Source organism: Equus quagga, chromosome 11 (genome assembly GCF_021613505.1).
Source record: "Equus quagga isolate Etosha38 chromosome 11, UCLA_HA_Equagga_1.0, whole genome shotgun sequence".
Classification (NCBI taxonomy): Eukaryota; Metazoa; Chordata; class Mammalia; order Perissodactyla; family Equidae; genus Equus; species Equus quagga.
In genome coordinates this window covers 20,595,178-20,612,755 of record NC_060277.1, presented here as the reverse complement: position 1 = coordinate 20,612,755, position 17,578 = coordinate 20,595,178, and the positions used below count along the sequence as shown (strand labels likewise).

The following is a 17,578-nucleotide window of genomic DNA, read 5'->3' as shown; positions in this document are numbered from 1 at the left end:
TTACTTTATAATATCATTACATTTGCACATGTATATTTCCTCACTCTGCTGCAAGTTTCCTGAAAGATTTGTCACTGAGACACGTTTCTATTCCCAATAGTGTCTAGCACATGATTGGAGCTCAATAATTAATACTTAACTACATGTCAGACACAATTAGAAAGGATAGTGACAAATTCTACATAACTAAGTACTGAGCTGTGTGCTATAGCAACTTCCAGTTGTTACAAAAGTTAGAGAGCAAGACTTCGAAATTGTGAGACAGAAAACTCTCTTTGCAGATACTATATCTGAGCCCATTTTCTCTAGGCCTCCAGAGCAGGAATCATCGAAGCTCCCAACTGTGAGCTAATCATGGCACGTAGATACCTGGTGGCCAGCAGGAGGGGCAGACGCAATCTCAGTCCCAGCATCTAGCACACCTGTTATTGGATCCTGCTACTGAAGACCTCATGAGTCCTGTGGCAGGGATGGGTCCTGGACATTTGCACAGACCACTGAGGTAGAGTAACTATTCTCTGCCTCGCTTACAGCTTGGTTGCTGTCCTGTAGCTTTCTGTTAAGAAACTCAGGATAGAGAACTTCAGTCTTCTTGCCTGGGACCCTGAACTCTGGCTGGTTCCTTTTCTGCTTCTCCCTACAGGTGACTGACAGTGTGTTTGATGCCAGCACTGCCTTCTGATAGCTCCAGTTGCCTGCATTTCCCCATTCTCCTATTAACTCCCATCTCTCCTCCATGAAGTCAGGAGAACACTAGGCTGACAGGTCCCTGCCTTTTGTATGCTGTCATATCCACTGGTTGTCATCCTCAGCCATAGAAACTTCTTCCCCTTTCCCAGCCAGCCCCAACTGCTAAGTCTCAGTATATTTCAGAATGGTGCCCATTCCCCTTACAACTCAGATGTTCTTAATTATTTCACTTTGTTACTAATCTCAAATTACTATGACATCTGCATAAGTCTATACTTCCTCACTACTTTTGCAGAGACTGAATCTGTGCTTTTCCCCTCCTAGCGAACTTGTTAGCTTGGCCTGCTGAAGAGCCCACTCATCTTCTGGGGCCACAGAAGCTTTGTTTTGTTTTAAAGGGACTGTAATTACTGACATCTGAAAGAAAGCATTCTGTAATTTCAGTTCCACACTGCATCAGATTCAGATCTTTCACAGAGATTCAGAAATACCATCTGACAGGTTCAAGAGAAATTGAACTGCTATCTGTTGTGTTCTAACCGGAGCAGTGCTGCATAATTTTTCATTTTCTTTGGAAGGTCTTACCACAAAGAGCAAACATGCCTAGTAGGGTCCCACAGAGGTGTTTTGACATTAGGCTTAATAAAGGATGAAGAACTCATTAATAAATAATGTTCTGCTAGGTTAACAAACAAAGCTGAATGCACTGGCTAGGCCCTGGAGTAAATCAAATCAAGCATGCAGCCATGCGACTTGTTAACTTGTGGCAATCTCTTCACAATGTCTGGCAAAGTCCAATGCAACAACGCGCAGATAAAACCAGCATATTATAAATGCATGCACTGTCAGTCACGATACAGACTGTCAATTTTTTTTTATATATTCTGTGGCCCAAAATAGTAAACAAATTTTCAATGATGCTGATTAGGAGGCATTCTGATGATGCATTTAACCTTTGCAATAAGGAAGATTCCACTCTACAACAGTAGATACATTTATATCTTCTCATCTCATATCCTTTGTCTCATTATCTACAGGCAGTTGACAAAAAGGAGCTAGAGAGTGAGTTAATATGTGCAGGTGGGCAAGTCTATTGAGCCAAAATGGTTACCGATGAACTTTTTAGTCTGACCCAGAAAACCTTCAGGAGTGTTCAGAAACAGAGGAAAGAATCATCCTCCCTTTTTTAAGAAAATGAAAGTACAGTGCTCCTAAAGAATCTTCTCCTGGATTCAGGTCTGCACGGTTATAGTTAGAGGGATAGAGTTCATGGCTACCCAGCGTAGGTTGGCAGCAGCGGAGGGTGGGAGGGGAGCTTCGGTACCTCAGTCAGTTGCATTTCTCTTTGGGTTCTGTGGTGCTGAAGGCAGCTGCTGCTTCATGAAGCTCTTTTCTCCATTAAAACCTGATGGACAGCTGTCAAGTGTCAGTTAAGCCTGACTCACTCCAGCTGCTCCACAATCTGGAGGGACAGAGTCTCCTGCACTACATTCCTCTGACTGCCCACATTCTCCATTCACTAATGGGTTTAGCTGGAAAGCCAACCACCCTGCAATAAAATGCAAACATTTCCAGGCACTGTTTTGATGAAACAACTTGTTGGGTGGTTTCAATTTCAACTCAAAGGGCTTGCCAACCGTGCCCATATGCACAAATTTACACATCTTGCCAGACCTTTTATGTGGTCATGATGACAAAGCCATTAGGTTGCCATTTAAATCCTGTTCCAAAGCTGCAGATTTAAAGCAACCATTATCCTGAGGATGAAAGTATTCTATTAAACAATCTTACTTGCATATTTTCAAAATTCCTATATGCTTATGTGAATGCACATCCTACATATAGTTTTATAATTATATCAGGTTATATGTTTATAGTTTCTTCATTTTCAAGTTAATGGAAACAATGATAATGAAGGAACAATCAAGGTTCAAAGTGTTGCACAAGATTTCATTTTGGGAAAAACAAGAGAGGCCATGTGGAATAGTAGAAATGAGAGTAGTTTACACCTATTAAACCTTACAAAGTACTTTACATGACTCATCTCTAATTCCTGTAGCCGTGTGATGTTGGCAATATGACCATCTGCATTTTACATATGAGAAAATTGAGACTCAGCCAGTGGAAGGTGCCCAAGGTCACTCAGATAGTAAGCAGGAGAATTGGGGATTTGCTTTTAAGCAATCTGATTCCAGAGTTCACATTCTTAATTGTTCTTCTGAACCACCTTGTATGTGATCAGGAAATCCAGTCATGGATGGCTCTACCACTAACCTGGAAAAAATGGAGCTTCCTTTTTTCCCCGCACATTAAAATGAGTTTAGGGTTTGCCTAAATATTTAACTTACCTTCCTGTATGATTGAATAAACTTTAAGCTACATACTTATTTAAATATTTTGCTTGCCATCGTGATGGTTCTCAAGGCCAAGGAGCAAAACAAAATAAAAAAGAAAATTTTCATTTCATTACCTGAAGAACTAAGCAGTTCTATTTCAGTGACAAACATCCTTGACATTTACCCAAACATATATAGGTATAAATAATTTTCTTAAGAAATGAAACAATGCTCAGAACCTCAGTGTTGAAAATTTTGGTTCTTTTGGAAAGAAGGAAAACTTGGTTGAAAGGCTACTAAGCCTTTCAGTAGATATGAAGTTTTGAAGGAAAGATGCCATTTCCTGATGAGCTAGGAGCAAGCTAGGATTTAAACAGCCTACTCCGAAGAAATGGGAAATGCAATGTCCTGATTAGACCTAGCATGCCAGGGTATTAGTTGATCCTTGTTAAGATTCAAACATGTAACTGTCCTACGTCCAGAGTCCAAATCATTAGGAAATACACTCTGCTGTCAAAAGACGAACACGACTTTTTAAATACTTTTTGCGTAAGTTTCTTCAAGCACTGAACTTATGTACATATGGTATATAGAAAGAGAATTTATCACGGCCATGTCAATCCATCTAGAAATTTCTATTTGTTATTAACTTGTGTAATCTGACTTCTTATGCCTCTGTGCTTTACTTTCCCAAACAGATTGAAAACTCTTTGTGGGAGGAACTGCATTTGGTATTTCTTTGTTAGGCTTAGAGTAGTAAGTAAAATGTTTCAAAAACAATTCTGCTTTCCACAGTGAGTGATTTATTATGCAAGTCTAAACTCTAGACAAAAATGTGTAAATGCAAATACTCATTCACAATAAATGTGGTGCCCCAAGGCACTATTTCTAGCTTATAAGTATTTGGATATTACATTACAAGATATTGTCTGTCAAACCATACTTCCAATCACATTACTTTTATTTTTACTAATTTACATAATATGTGCAAAGACAATGAAAGGCTAAGGTATGTTCAATTTTACTTAGCCCAGGAGGCAAACTAAAACGCTCTTGGACCACACAGGTTTATACAGAGGGAAAGTCTGGCCACTAATTCCCTTGGTTATCAGAGAACAGTTTATCTATGAAGTGATTAAAAATGGGAAAAAAAATGTTCCTTTGGGAAAAGAATATGCAAAAAATGTTGCTGACTTCTAAATCACATAAATATTCATGGGAGGGGGAAGAGGAAAAGGAAGGGGATAGAAATTTCCAAGGACATCACTAAGGGCTTCAGACAAAATGAATTCAATCAATCAAAAATAAACATAAATCAGTTTTTTTCACAGTTTTTTTCCGACTGGTAATCTGAAATATATTAGCTTTGCAGTCTCTTAAACATCTTTTTTTTCTATTATTGAAAATAATGATTAGTAAAATGCCTAATGCTAGAATGCTAATAATTACCTATCACATTAATAAAAACCAGATGTAATTTTAAATTACAATTTTCAATTAACTCTACTTATTATGGAGGACTTTAATTGAACTGTGTCATGGATATCAGCACAGATAGAAGATCCAGTTTTTAGCTTCTTAGTCTTATAGGATTTGCCAGTGTGTAATAACAGGAGTAAAAACTAGGTGAATTATTCATTTTCTTATTTCATTCACTATCAGACAAAACCATCAAAACCTTGATAAGTTCACAAAGTACTCATGAAGTCTTCTGGACCCTGAGTAGTTTCAGCTGTTTTCCATCATCATCCACATCCATCATTTAGAGCCATGTACCTAATGTCATACCTACTTTCTAACGTACCTAAAATTTAAATTATATTGGTTTAATAAATGATATGCTTCAAAATACATATTAACATTCTACTGTGTGCAATGAGAAACCCCAAATTTATCATTATATAAAACATGCTTATATCCTTCATCTCAAGCAAATTTAGAATCTATTTGCAAGAAACAAACGTACGTTTTAAGATGTACTACAATGCTTACTTAAATGAAAAACTGTCTTAGAAAATTAATTGATATTGCTTTAATTGTTTGAATTTTTTTGGCATATGAAACTCCCTAGTCTTAGCATACAAGGTCTTTCATAATTTTCTTTGTGTTTTGAACATATTGCCTCTCTGCCCTATTAAATCCACTGAAATGATTTTGCAGTGAGTTACATAATTTTCCCCTCTGAGGGTTCAGAGAGTTCTCACACATGACTCTGTATCATTTCCTAAGGACTCTGAGGAACCCAGGGCCCAGATATTACTTAAGTTGTTTGCCAAACTCAGCACTTTATACTATTTATAATTTTCTCACCTCACAATTCATTGCAAAATAATTCATTGCAGTTGTATTTCATTTGTGCCATATATTCTGACTAACAGGTAAGTAATTTCATAGCTTCATAAGTAACTTCATTTATATTTCAAAGAAAAAATCTCAAAAGATCATTCTAATTTTTTTAAAAAGTCACATTCTGGTAGCACTGAAGAGGTTATCAAATAAGGGAGGCCATTTCTGGGAGTGCAGGCCCACTCACTAAGCAGATTACTTTGTGGAATTCAAAGGTATGGTCAACTCTCCTGAATTTAAAGGAAAAATTATTTATTTTTTAAGATTTTATTTTTCCTCTTTCTCCCCAAAGCCCCCTGGAACATAGTTTTATATTTTTAGTTGTGGGTCCTTCTAGTTGTGGCATGTAGCATGCTGCCTCAGCATGGCCTGAGGAGCGGTGCCATGTCCATGCCTAGGATCTGAACTGGCAAAACTCTGGGCCGCTGAAGCGGAGCACGAGAACTTAACCACTCGGCCACGGGGCTGGCCCCTAAAGGAAAAATTATTTTAATAATAAGCACTGGAAAAATCTCAGGTAGAATGATGTACTGGATTGGCATTTTAAAGAATGTGTTGTGGTCCCAGTTGTACTACTAACTGGCTTCCTGGACCTGCACAAATTACTTAACCTCTTTGGGACTCAGTTTTCACACCTGTAAAATAAAGGCAATTGGACTAGAATTTCTGGGATCCCTTCCAGCTCAAACAGGCTGTGATTCTATAGCATTGGCAGTTAGGGATGCAGATGGTTATCAACAGGATAATAATTCTTTTTTTTTTTTGAGGAAGATTAGCCCTGAGCTAACTACTGCCAGTCCTCCTCTTTTTTGCTGAGGAAGCCTGGCCCTGAGCTAACATCGTGCCCATCTTCCTCTACTTTATATGTAGTACGCCTGGCATAGCATGGCGTGCCAAGTGGTGCCATGTCCGCACCCGGGATCCGAACCAGCGAACCCCAGGCCACTGAGAAGTGGAACGTGTGAACTTAACATCTGCACCACCAGGCCGGCTCCAACATGATAATAATTCTTAAAGTAGCATCACAAAAAGAACTAAATTAGAAATGACTATAGGTTATTTTTTAAAAATATGTATTCAAGTTTCGAGTTCAGTCCTTATTTTTCTGAGAATCAAGTAAGAATTTATCTAAAGTGTCCATACCTAGATACTTTCAAAATCCAGGTTAATTCTAAAATTTATTATATGCTGGCTTGGTGTTTGAGTCTTTTTGAACTAATTAGGCATTGCTTACCATCACTGACAAGGATTATGGTTAGAGTGACACTACAATCTGAAATTATTCCATGGATTATAAACAATCAGGACAAAAGAAAGACATTTAAATTCAATATAATTTTTTATTTTCTTTGTTTGACCCCTTTGGAAATTCTACCACATTACTTGAAGAGCACTTGTTAATTAGACCACCTGTAAGAAAACCAAGCAAAGAACTTTTTAAAGCTAAAAGTTAGTAAACAGGCACAGTTGATAGTTTAATTTGGAGAAACTCTAGGGTTTAAAGTATCTCAAGTATTCACGTCAATGCATGGAAGCTTATTAATTAAAAAAAGAACATTTGGGCAACAGTCATTTAATAATGATTCCACTCTCCGAGTCCAATCCACATATTCTGATTTCCAGACAATCAGACTGAACATAGCAAAACATTTGCCAGAAGAGCTGGTACAAGCAGTGCGGGATCTGTAAATCACATCGTTCCCTTCCTTGTTACATTCAACCTATGCTTGCTTTCTTTAATACCTTGTCATGGTCTATGATACTAAATAATTCACTTACTTGTTACGATTATTTTTTATTGTCTGTTTGTTCCAACAGAATGCCTTGTTTTGTTCACTGATGCATCTCAAGTCTTAGAACAGCCTGGCACTTAGTAGTTATGAGCCAAATATTTGTTGGATGAATGAAGAAATGAAGTTTGCATTGGATTATAATGAATCCCGGTATAGGTCTTGATTCTCAGTTGAAATCATAGTATTATGCATAAAAAAGCAAACACACATCAAGCCAGTATAGCTTATAAAGTTCATATTGCACTTGGCTGGACATTGACTTCCTCTGTTATAAAAACCAGTTGTTAAATTTGGCAGTGTTGACCAGGCACAATGAAAACGGTGCATATGTACCTTATTCATGAAAGAAGAGTGACTAATGGATGAGCAAAGTGAATTACCTGAGCCTGAGCATAAAGATAGAACAGTGGTGGTTGTAAACTGTTGGTTCTGACACCCATCTCACCTATTTGATTTTAATCAACCTGAAACTGTCATGTAGAATTTTCTTATTCAAAGGCTATGACCAATATCTTCATGACCTACATTACAGGAATGTGTGGTTTACATAGTTTAACTTGCGTTTATACAGATATGATTATTTTAATATCAGCAGACAAAAGATGATATTTGAGCAATCTTTACTTTCTCAAACAAAGTAAAGAAATTTCAGCCTACACGGTTGAGGCCTAGTAGAGAGAAAGAAATTAAAGTGGAGAAAACGGAAAATGTATGTAAATTAGAAAAACTGTGTTACCTAGGAACAAAGGCTACTATAAAATATCATGACATCATTTAAATTTTTTTTTGCTGAAATAACAGATCATAAAGGCCAATGTGTTGAATTTTCATTGTTGAATATTTTTCTCCCTTTATTTTAATAGGAGTGTCACATGCTGGGTTCATGATGTTTCTTCACAATTTTAGGTCAGAAAAAATAAGCTTTTTCCCCCATAATTTTTCATGCTCTACAAAGTTTGCCATCATAAACCACTGTGTGCTTATTATAAACTGGTATTAGACTAGAAAAGCAATTCACCTGTATTCCATTCCCTACCGAAGCTAAGCAGCTTTGCATTATAACCAAGTTGAGTTAATGGGACTATGCTTGAAGGCTATATTCTCCTGGAACTGAAGTTACCTAGTTGTTTCTCACTGAACTTAGGAGTCTGCAAAATGAAGGCAAGAAACCTGCTGGGAGGAGGATAGGAAAATTATTATAATCTGCATTCCTAAATTGAACGAGAACTTTTGCTCAGCAGAAACCTCTTGACTGCAAACACTCTGAAATTAGGTCCTGCTGTTAAGAATACCTGTCGAGGGTGGGTTATCCAAACGTTCCACTTTTCTTCGAATCAAATACGTTGAAGGCATACATTTACAGACTTCGTGGACGTTTCCCTTCTTTTCAAAAAGAGAAGCAACTTGGGACCCATTTTTTCTGATAATGAAAAGAAATTTTGTCATTAGTTGGGTACTTAATTTTTGGGGGAATAGGTAGTTTTAATTGTCTTTGATATAGAAATACTTTCTCTTTTAAATAAATTTCAATTTAAGTGTCTTGCTTTAGATTACAGAACATGACTTTTAGACTTAGTCCAGCACCTAACACATGAACTGTTGGTATTTCTTGGCATGTTTTGGGAAGTTAAGTTTATTTGCCAAACAAACACCTATGGTTGTCCTTAAAGCTCTGATTTACTCATGACTGTATACCTTCATTATGCATTACACCCATCAGCGTTCACTATAAAGTTCCTCTTTTGTCTTAGTTATTGCTTTTTGGTCCTAAATTTCATGTTTTCTGATATTAACAGTCCGACTCCTAATTTCTTTAGGTTGCATTTGCCTACTCCTTCCTTTTCAAATTTTTAATTGACTTTGTTTTGGTTGTATCCTTGTATACAGCTTAGAGTTTTGTTCTGCACTGTGAGCCAATATGAAAATATTGTCTTTTTAAAGAAATAAATGGAGGCCGGCCCCATGGCTGGGTGGTTATGTTTGTGGCTCTGCTTCGGCAGCCAGGGATTTGCTGGTTCAGATCTTGGGTGTGGACCTACACACTACTCATCAAGTCATGCTGTTGTGGCATCCCACATGGAAGAACTAGAATGACTCACAACTAGGATATACAATTATGCACTGAGACTTTGGGGAGGAAAAAAAAAGGAAGATTGGCAACAGATATTAGCTCAGAGCCAACCTTCTTCGCCAAAAACAACAAAAAAAAGCATTGTTAAAAAAAGGAAATGCATTTCTTTACATTTATTGTTATGAAAGATCAATAAGATCAATCTTTGGTACACACTTTCTTTCCTATAATGATGGTGAGTCCATGATCTCCCAAAGCATCCTATTGGACATCTCAGCTGTTACTACGTGGGGTTGTTTTTTTCAAATTTTGCCAACCCTGGTCTGCTTGAAAACTTCTAATAGAGCAGCCTATAATCTCTTTCTTAAAAAAACATTTTTAAGTCTCTTTTTAAGTTTTCTGTTAAAAGTTTTGAAGAGTCTTTCATTATATGCTCTGTTTGCCTTCCTTAATATTTGCATTTAGCTTTTTAAGAATATTTAACAGAGTGCACAGTTTATCCTAATTTATAACTTTACAAGTTTATATAATAACCTGTATATGAAGTTTGTAACTTCATAGAATAACCTTGATCTTCTATAACTTTAGAATATTTACTCCTTCCCAATTATCAGTGACAGAAAAAGTAGCATTTTTACCCCCATTTTCTCCCCTCATCCTTTGCCATCTAATGTTGGGCAATAACTTGACTTTTCTTAGTGTTTTTTTTTTCCCTACTCTTCAACAGGCTTATACTTCTATGACTTGATTTGTCAGATTTGAATGATACCCACTGATTTCCTAGATATTGAAAATAAAGCAATCAGCTAATACATGCCCAAATTCTTTCTGTTATGTCCTCCTAAATCCTGTTAGTTGTTTTAGTTGTACAGAACAGTATACTTTTATGCTCGATCCTGTCACCTTAATCTCCATATTTATTTTAGGTTTAGTTTTAGAGTTAAATACATGCAATGCTCACAATCGTCTTTTGCAGTAGTTTCCAGAGTCACCTCTTCGTTTGATGGAATTGGTCCTTTAATAATTGCCTCAAAAAGGGCTCACGATAACAGCATTTCCTGAGTTCTCACATGTTCAGAATATTTGCCTCTAGCTTTTAAAGCTTGAAAGGCAGTTTGGCTGCACATATACCCCTTGGTACCCACTTTCCTTCCTATAATGATGGTGAATCCATGATCTCCCAAAGCATTCCTATTTCATTGTTGGATATCTCAGCTGTTGCTAGGTGGGGTTTTTTCTTCTTTCAAGTTTTGCCAAAACTGGTCTCCTTGAAACCTTCTAATAGAGCAGTCTATAGTCTCCTCTACCTAAAACCTTCCAAATATTTGTCTTCTCCAGGATAAAAGTAACACATCATTGAAGGAAAGTTCTTAAGGTCAAAATGTCTCCAAAGTACCTTTCAGTAGACAATGATTTGTTTATTAAGTTAGCTCAAGTCATTGCACCTTCCTTGCCCTCCTTGTGCATTCCTTATAGTGCTCTTTTAAAATAAGTTAGTTATCATTTTTGAGCTGGAAGGGACCACTGGGATCATCTGGTGCAGAGGCCTCATTTTAGGATAAAGAAACTGAGGCCTAGGGAGAGGTAAAGAGATTTCCCCAAGGTCATGCCAATATCAGGAAGCTGAGTCTGACCTTGAACCCCAATGATCCTCAGGCAAGGGTTCTTTCTACTTCACTGAGTCCTTCAAAAATGTAATGATCAATTTTGTGTGTGTGTGTGTGTGTGTGTGTGTGTGTGAGAGAGAGAGAGAGAGGGAGAGAGAACATTTAAGATCTACTCTCTTAATTATGTGAGGTGATGGATGTGTTAACTAACCTCATTGTGGTAATCACTTCATAATATATATGTGTATCAAATCATCACATTGTATATCTCAAACTTACACAATGTTATATGTCAATTATATCTCACTCAAGCTGGAAAAAAGTACAACGATCAAACTGTTTCATTGCACTTACAGGACTCAGTGTATGCCCCGTCACATAAGGAAATTTACTTAATGTCTGCTTGATAATTATCATGTCATTTCTTATTCCAACTGCATACGGAACGACACATGCAGGATAGCTGCATCAGAGAACTTTCAGTGGGTGTGTTGTTCATTTACATAAATTGCCACTTTGATTTTCTGTTTCTTGAAACTGAGAAACTTCAGATAAATGCAGATTTAGTTTTCCTACCCAAAATTCTCTAAACCATCATTTTGAAATCAAATTACCCAGCTTATGCTTAAAACATAAGGGCCAGATTCTATCTTCAAATATACCACCCACTCTCTAACAGCAGAATTTGGCCCTAAAAACCCATTAACAAATATTGTCATTAAACTAAAGAGCTAATTACTTTGAATTCAGACAGAATGAACAAAATCATAGGCCAACTGCAGCTGGTAGTAATAATGGTGAGACTAACCGTATGTTACATTGGAGATTGAAAGAACAAAGACAGATTAACACTAATGTAACCAAACATATAAAATTATCCTCCAAATGCAGCAAACTATTATAGTTAGAAAATTCTTGAAATCACACTGGAATTATCTCATACAAAAAATGAGGAAGATTTCTACAGAATTAATCATCATAATGTGAAATTATGAGTGTTTAATGAAGGGAGAAACTTGAGAAATTTATTCTACTGCAATATTCCACAAATGATCTAAAAATATCTAAAAATCTAAGTCTCTAAAAATATCTAAAAATCATTTTGATCTAAGCGCAAGTACTATTCTCATATTCAAATCAGTTTAATACTACAAAATGCAAGGGCTTTGCTTTAAGGCTATTTTAAACAACAATCAGCAGGACGACCTTGTAGTTCTATAAAAGTGAATTTCCCAGAGAAGTGAATATTCTCCCAGCCCTTAAAAAATATGTTAAAATTACATTAATAATAAATACTTTAGGAAAAGTTTTACAAACCCCGAGAAGCAATAAAAATAAGCCATAATTTCATCAATTGAGCATAACCATTAATAATATTTTGATGTACATCATTTCAATTTTCTTCCTATGCATTTGTAGCTTTTTTTTTTTTGGCTGAGGAAGATTCGCCCTGAGCTAACATCTGTGCCAATCTTCCTTCATTTTTTTGTACATGGGACACCTCCACAGCATGGTTGGTGAGTGGAGTAGGTCCGGGTCTGGGATCTGAACCCGTGAACCTGGGCCGCCGAAGCAGAGTGCATAGAACTTTAACCACTCGGCCACAGGGCCACCCCCTCTGTAGCTTTTTAATAAAAATGGGACCACATTATAATATGGTTTATAATTTGTGGTTTCCCTTTACAGTATACTATGAGCATTTCTGCACATCAAGAATTATACTTTTACATATAAATTTTAATGACTTCTCAATTTCTTATCTTGAGAATAATAAACACATTTTAATCTTTTTGGATATCTCACAAATACCATTATTATACTGTTTCATAATAACACTGATACTTCCCAGAAATTCTTACATATTTAAATCTCCTTTCTCCTGTCCTGAATAGTCCCAGACGGCTCTAGTGTTCTAAAGCTGTATCTTACTTTTAGCTCTTTTCTCCTCAATATCAGATTTCCAGATAAAGCTGCTACAGCTTGAAATAAATCTAAATTTGCTGTTTTCATTTCTAGATTGATGACGTAAAAGATTATCTAATGACGACTAGATAATGAATGATTTTAAATTTAATTACTACATTTATAAGCACCCGAGTATTTTCTTCAGATCTTCACTTCATCTTGGAGGAAAATTTCCCCCCATCTTCCTTATCAAGAAATCATTATTGAAAAACACTTGCTCAGTTTCTCCTTGTTAATAAGTCATGCCTGACCGGATGGATGTTTCCTGCTCTTTGTGTTAAGCTTTTATACAGCAAGTTTGGAAGAGAAAACAAGGCCATTACATGTGAGGGGACCAGACTAGAAGTCTCAGTGGTCCATTTCTGCTCTAAAACTGTATGCTTCTAGGATTCTATACAGTTTCTATAATTTTTTCTTTTCTTGTATATTTTACTTCCTGAGTAAGGAGGCGGCTTCAGTCAGGTTCCCTGAAACTACCTTGTAAGTTTTCTTTAGGGAGCTACCATCTAAGATAAATATGCCATTGATAATGAACGTGATTCACTTGAGGACGCAATTCTATTCTCTCTCCACCTGCTCCTCTGCAAAGGAAAAAAAAAAAAAAAAAGAAAGAAAGAGCTGAAGAATAGTTTCTATGTTTTTCTGAAATTGAAATATAACAGAAGATTTGCACCAAAAGCTTTATGAAATCTTATTTGGGGACCTTACTGAACCACAAACTTGTGTACCACATATCTGGGGAGTTTATGATCTTGTGTACTACAAATTTGGGGATTTTTATCATCAGGTATGGCAATCCTACTATCGAGAACAATTTTGCCAACAAATGCACAGGAAAATTCAATATTATAGTTAATCTAATTCTGTAACTCTTTAATTTTGATGAAAAAAGTGCTGCCGTATTTTATGTATATGACTATATTCACTTTCTTTGTGCAACACTATGGCTAACAGGCATTAAGGGATATACTTCTTTATGATTAAGGGTTTATTTTTGCCTTTTATTATTTTATGGACAAGAAACACTCCACAATATGAACAAGAGCACAGAAAGACTGATAGACAGGAGAAAATATCTATAAGCCTGAAATTCCATCAAAGAATTTTGATTAAAAACTTCACTTTTCAATATAAAAATAATACCATATTGAACCTTTAAGGAATCATCACAATTTAAGATCTGAATATGTCCCTACTAATCACTGCTTTCACTGGAAAAAAAAAAAAGCAAACCTTTCATAAATTTAAAATTACAAATAATAAAGATGAAGTTCCTAAATGAGATATAGGAAACAGAAAAACAATGAAGTGATATTCTATAAATATACAGGTAACCTGTTATAAATATATCACATGATTTATAAGTTTTAATCTGTGAAGGAAAAAGAGTAGCTAACAATGTATTAAGCAGATTTATCCCTTTGAAATCTAAGGCTGAGTTTTCAAAATGAAGAGAAAAAGAAAAAACCCTCAAAAATGTAGAAATGCCTAGCCAATACCGGCAATCACTCATTATTTTCATCTTCTAGATATTTCTTAGAATTAGATCCAATAAGCATAAACATCTGAATAAATTAAAACTACACAGAACAGAGAAACAGCTAAAGAAAGCAATGACAAGACTGACACTCTGAAAGCGAAATAGGGACACCTGGGAATCAGCTCATCATATTGAACTTTAAAAAAGAATGTTAAAGAAAATTAATAATTCAACTTGGGGGGTCAAAAAGGGAGCACTAATTAGCACCTCTGTGCGAAATGTGCCTCCCTTATTTATTCTTGTGACTGAAGGAAACAAACAAGATAAAAGCCCATTTAATACAAAGTTTGAAAATTAGAAGTCTGTTGTTTTGAATGCCAATTTCAGTGTTTCTCAAAGGCCCAGGGCCCACTTTCATCAGGATCATTTAGGAGTAACTGTGAAAATGCAGATTGCTGGGTCACACCTCAGACCTAGTAAACCTACCCCTCTATGAAATGTGCCCAGGAATCAGCATTTTAAGGACCTCCTCCACGTCCCACGGTGACTCTTATGCACAATTAAAATTTGAGAACACTGCATGTCATGCTTTTTTGTGTGAAACTGATTATCAGATATCAAGATTACCACCGGGCCTTGATTGAGTTTACAGTTACATGACATACAACAACTTTTAAACTTTTTATTTCCCATTTTTTGCTATACTTGCACATAGGTGGCTATTTTCCTTATATTCAATAACTTCTTGTACTTTTGTAAGTTTTATTAAAATGCATTAAATATTCACTTTCTGTGTAATTCTTACACAAGAATGTGAGTTACTTCCAAAATTCACTTACCTTCAAATCCTTATGCTTATTCAGAAAGTTCTGAACATACACGATGGAAATTTTCAAGAAGAATATATGCAGTGGATTCTCTGTTTAATTCCCAAGTGTTTCAAGACTGGCCAAGGAGACTCGTGAAGTGGACACGAGAAACGCCGTAGAGAAGAGAAGTCATCAATACCGAAGCCCCTGGGTCCCCGATTGTCTGTGAGCAGAACAGAAAAACGAGTAGTTGGTCACCTGAAATTTATAGAGAATCTGCTCTGGAGAAGGTTATTTTCAGTAAACTAGCAGTGTTACTAAATTTAAACCTGGCTTGGGTTTGCTGCTCCCTGATTTAGCACGGTTGTCATTTAAAATTTCATGTCATTGTGAAGTCAGAATTGCATGATGCTGCTGCCTGCAGAGGGTTCTGGTTGAATTCATATCGCTTTAATTGACTATTTTTTCTAAACATTGCATCAAGTGGTATAATGACTAATTTTATTTTTGATATGCAGGTGCTACATTTTGGTTCTGAATTTCTTTCTAAGGCAAGGTTGATGAGGTCTCTTGGAAATATATCCTTACATGAGACTCTGTCACACCCTGGACAAGACAAAATGTGATACTTTTACTAAATCCCCATGGAATCATCTGGTACTTTCGCTATATTTTCTTTCACACGGGTGATGCTTGCCAAGATAATTAGACATAAATAAAAATAATATCCTTTCTAGTCAATATGAGTTGCCTACTCAGGGAAACCAAAATTCTTGCATCTTTGCTGAATGAGTTAAGCAGATGTTGGCAGTGGCTAATGGAAAAAGAGAATAAAACGTCTATTTTTAAAATTGGTAATTAACCAGGCAAATATTCTCCTAAAGGGTAGAGGAAGCCACAAATACAGATAAATACAAGGTCAAATACAAATGACAAGAGTGTAACACACATGTAAGCACAGAGTACAGTGTAAAACAGTAAGTTTTCAGGGAAAACTTATTATTGCTTGGCCACCCAAAAACCATTCCCAATTTTCTTCTTCTTTGCTGTGTCACAAATAGAGATGAGAAGATCAAATATTGACTTTCCCAGCCTCCTTTACTGCTAAGAATGGTCATGTGACCTCATTCTGGCCCATAAACTATAAGAAGTATGCTAAGAAATGCAGGCAGAAATTTGCTTTACTGATAAACAGAAAGATTCCTGTTCCTTTTCTCTGTTGCACACAATTGCTTGCCTTGAGTGAGGATGTGACACTTGAAGGGAGAGCAGACATCTTGTCACCATGATGTAAAACACAATGAAAGTCCAGAGAAACACAAAGATACAGGCTCTGTTATTGATGAGCAGCTGAACCAATGCTAGTAACTGCTTCCTCTGGATTCCACTTGTTTAAACCACTAGGTTTTCCGTTGCTTGCTAATAGAATTATTGCAGGTTGACACAGTGCTTAAAAAAGATTTGTTAAAAAGTAAGTGCCGCTGCTATGATTGTGGTGATAGCTATCTTTTTACTTTGCAGTATAATCTGCAAGTTCTCGTTCTGTCGAGTTGAGGACAGCTTTCATTCTGACAGAGGTGGGAACTTGCCTTCTTTTCGACTCCTAGGAAAGTTGTGCATGTAGGGAATAATGAGTCACAAGATGATGGTAACTAATTAGAACAAAACGAAATGGAAAGCTTGGCTTAGAGCTGGGTTTGGAAGAAGAGGGTCAAGTACTATGGTAAAAAAAGGAATCTCATCTTTACCTAAGTGCCAAAGCCATCACACTAGTCAAAATCTCAGTGGAAGAGTTTGAAGTTCCACCACAAATTTTATTCTTATTGTCTTGCTAAGTCCTGTGGATTCTTTGAAATATTGTTCACATCCACCACTTCATTACTGTCATCCTTTCATCAACATTTCTTACTAAAGCATAGTCTGGGCTTTCACTATTTCTTTCCTAGTTTATTGCTTTAGACTCTTGAACAGATTTCTTAAACACTGCAGTATGTCCTATAGTTGCCTTAAACTTTAACTTCTTAAAACATTTCCTTGGATTCCTCTTCTGTTCAAAACACAAGAGCTCTTTTAGGTCTACTGGATTAAGTCCAAGGTCTCCCTATCATACAGATCCTTCTAGATTTCCTATCCCCCTTCCCTAACACTCTGGGTGGTTTGGTGGGAGGATTTGTCTCCACTCCACAGGTGCACCATGACTAGCTTAAGATAATCCATGTATCTCAATCTCTACCTGCAATATTAGGGATGAGCACATGACCTTAATAGGCCAATGATATCCATTCTGGAGTTTTCATTGCCCTATTATGTAAGAAAAACAACTTTGTTTTTTTCTTGCTAGACTTGAGCATGTGAACATGTAGCGTCTAGAACAACTGGTAACAATCTTGGGATCATGAGAGGAGAACCTACAGACCAGAACATATTAAGTCAATGCCAAGGAAATAGTTGAAAAACAGAAAAAGAGGAACTGGGTTCTGA

The 17,578-nt window shown here is 36.4% G+C and overlaps 1 protein-coding gene across 3 annotated transcripts in view; it reads right to left on the bottom strand.

The window, feature by feature from the left end:
* The window catches only part of HS3ST5 (heparan sulfate-glucosamine 3-sulfotransferase 5), a 260,177-nt gene that overhangs the window by 139,306 nt on the left and 103,293 nt on the right, over positions 1-17,578 (bottom strand). For 2 of the 3 annotated variants that reach the window (XM_046676489.1, XM_046676491.1), the window contains exon 2: positions 15,128-15,320. The gene's annotated coding sequence lies outside the window, so the exon portion shown is untranslated. Of the gene's footprint in view, positions 1-8,457; positions 8,586-15,127; positions 15,321-17,578 lie in introns of all 3 variants that reach the window. The other variant, XM_046676490.1, reaches the window with a different exon arrangement.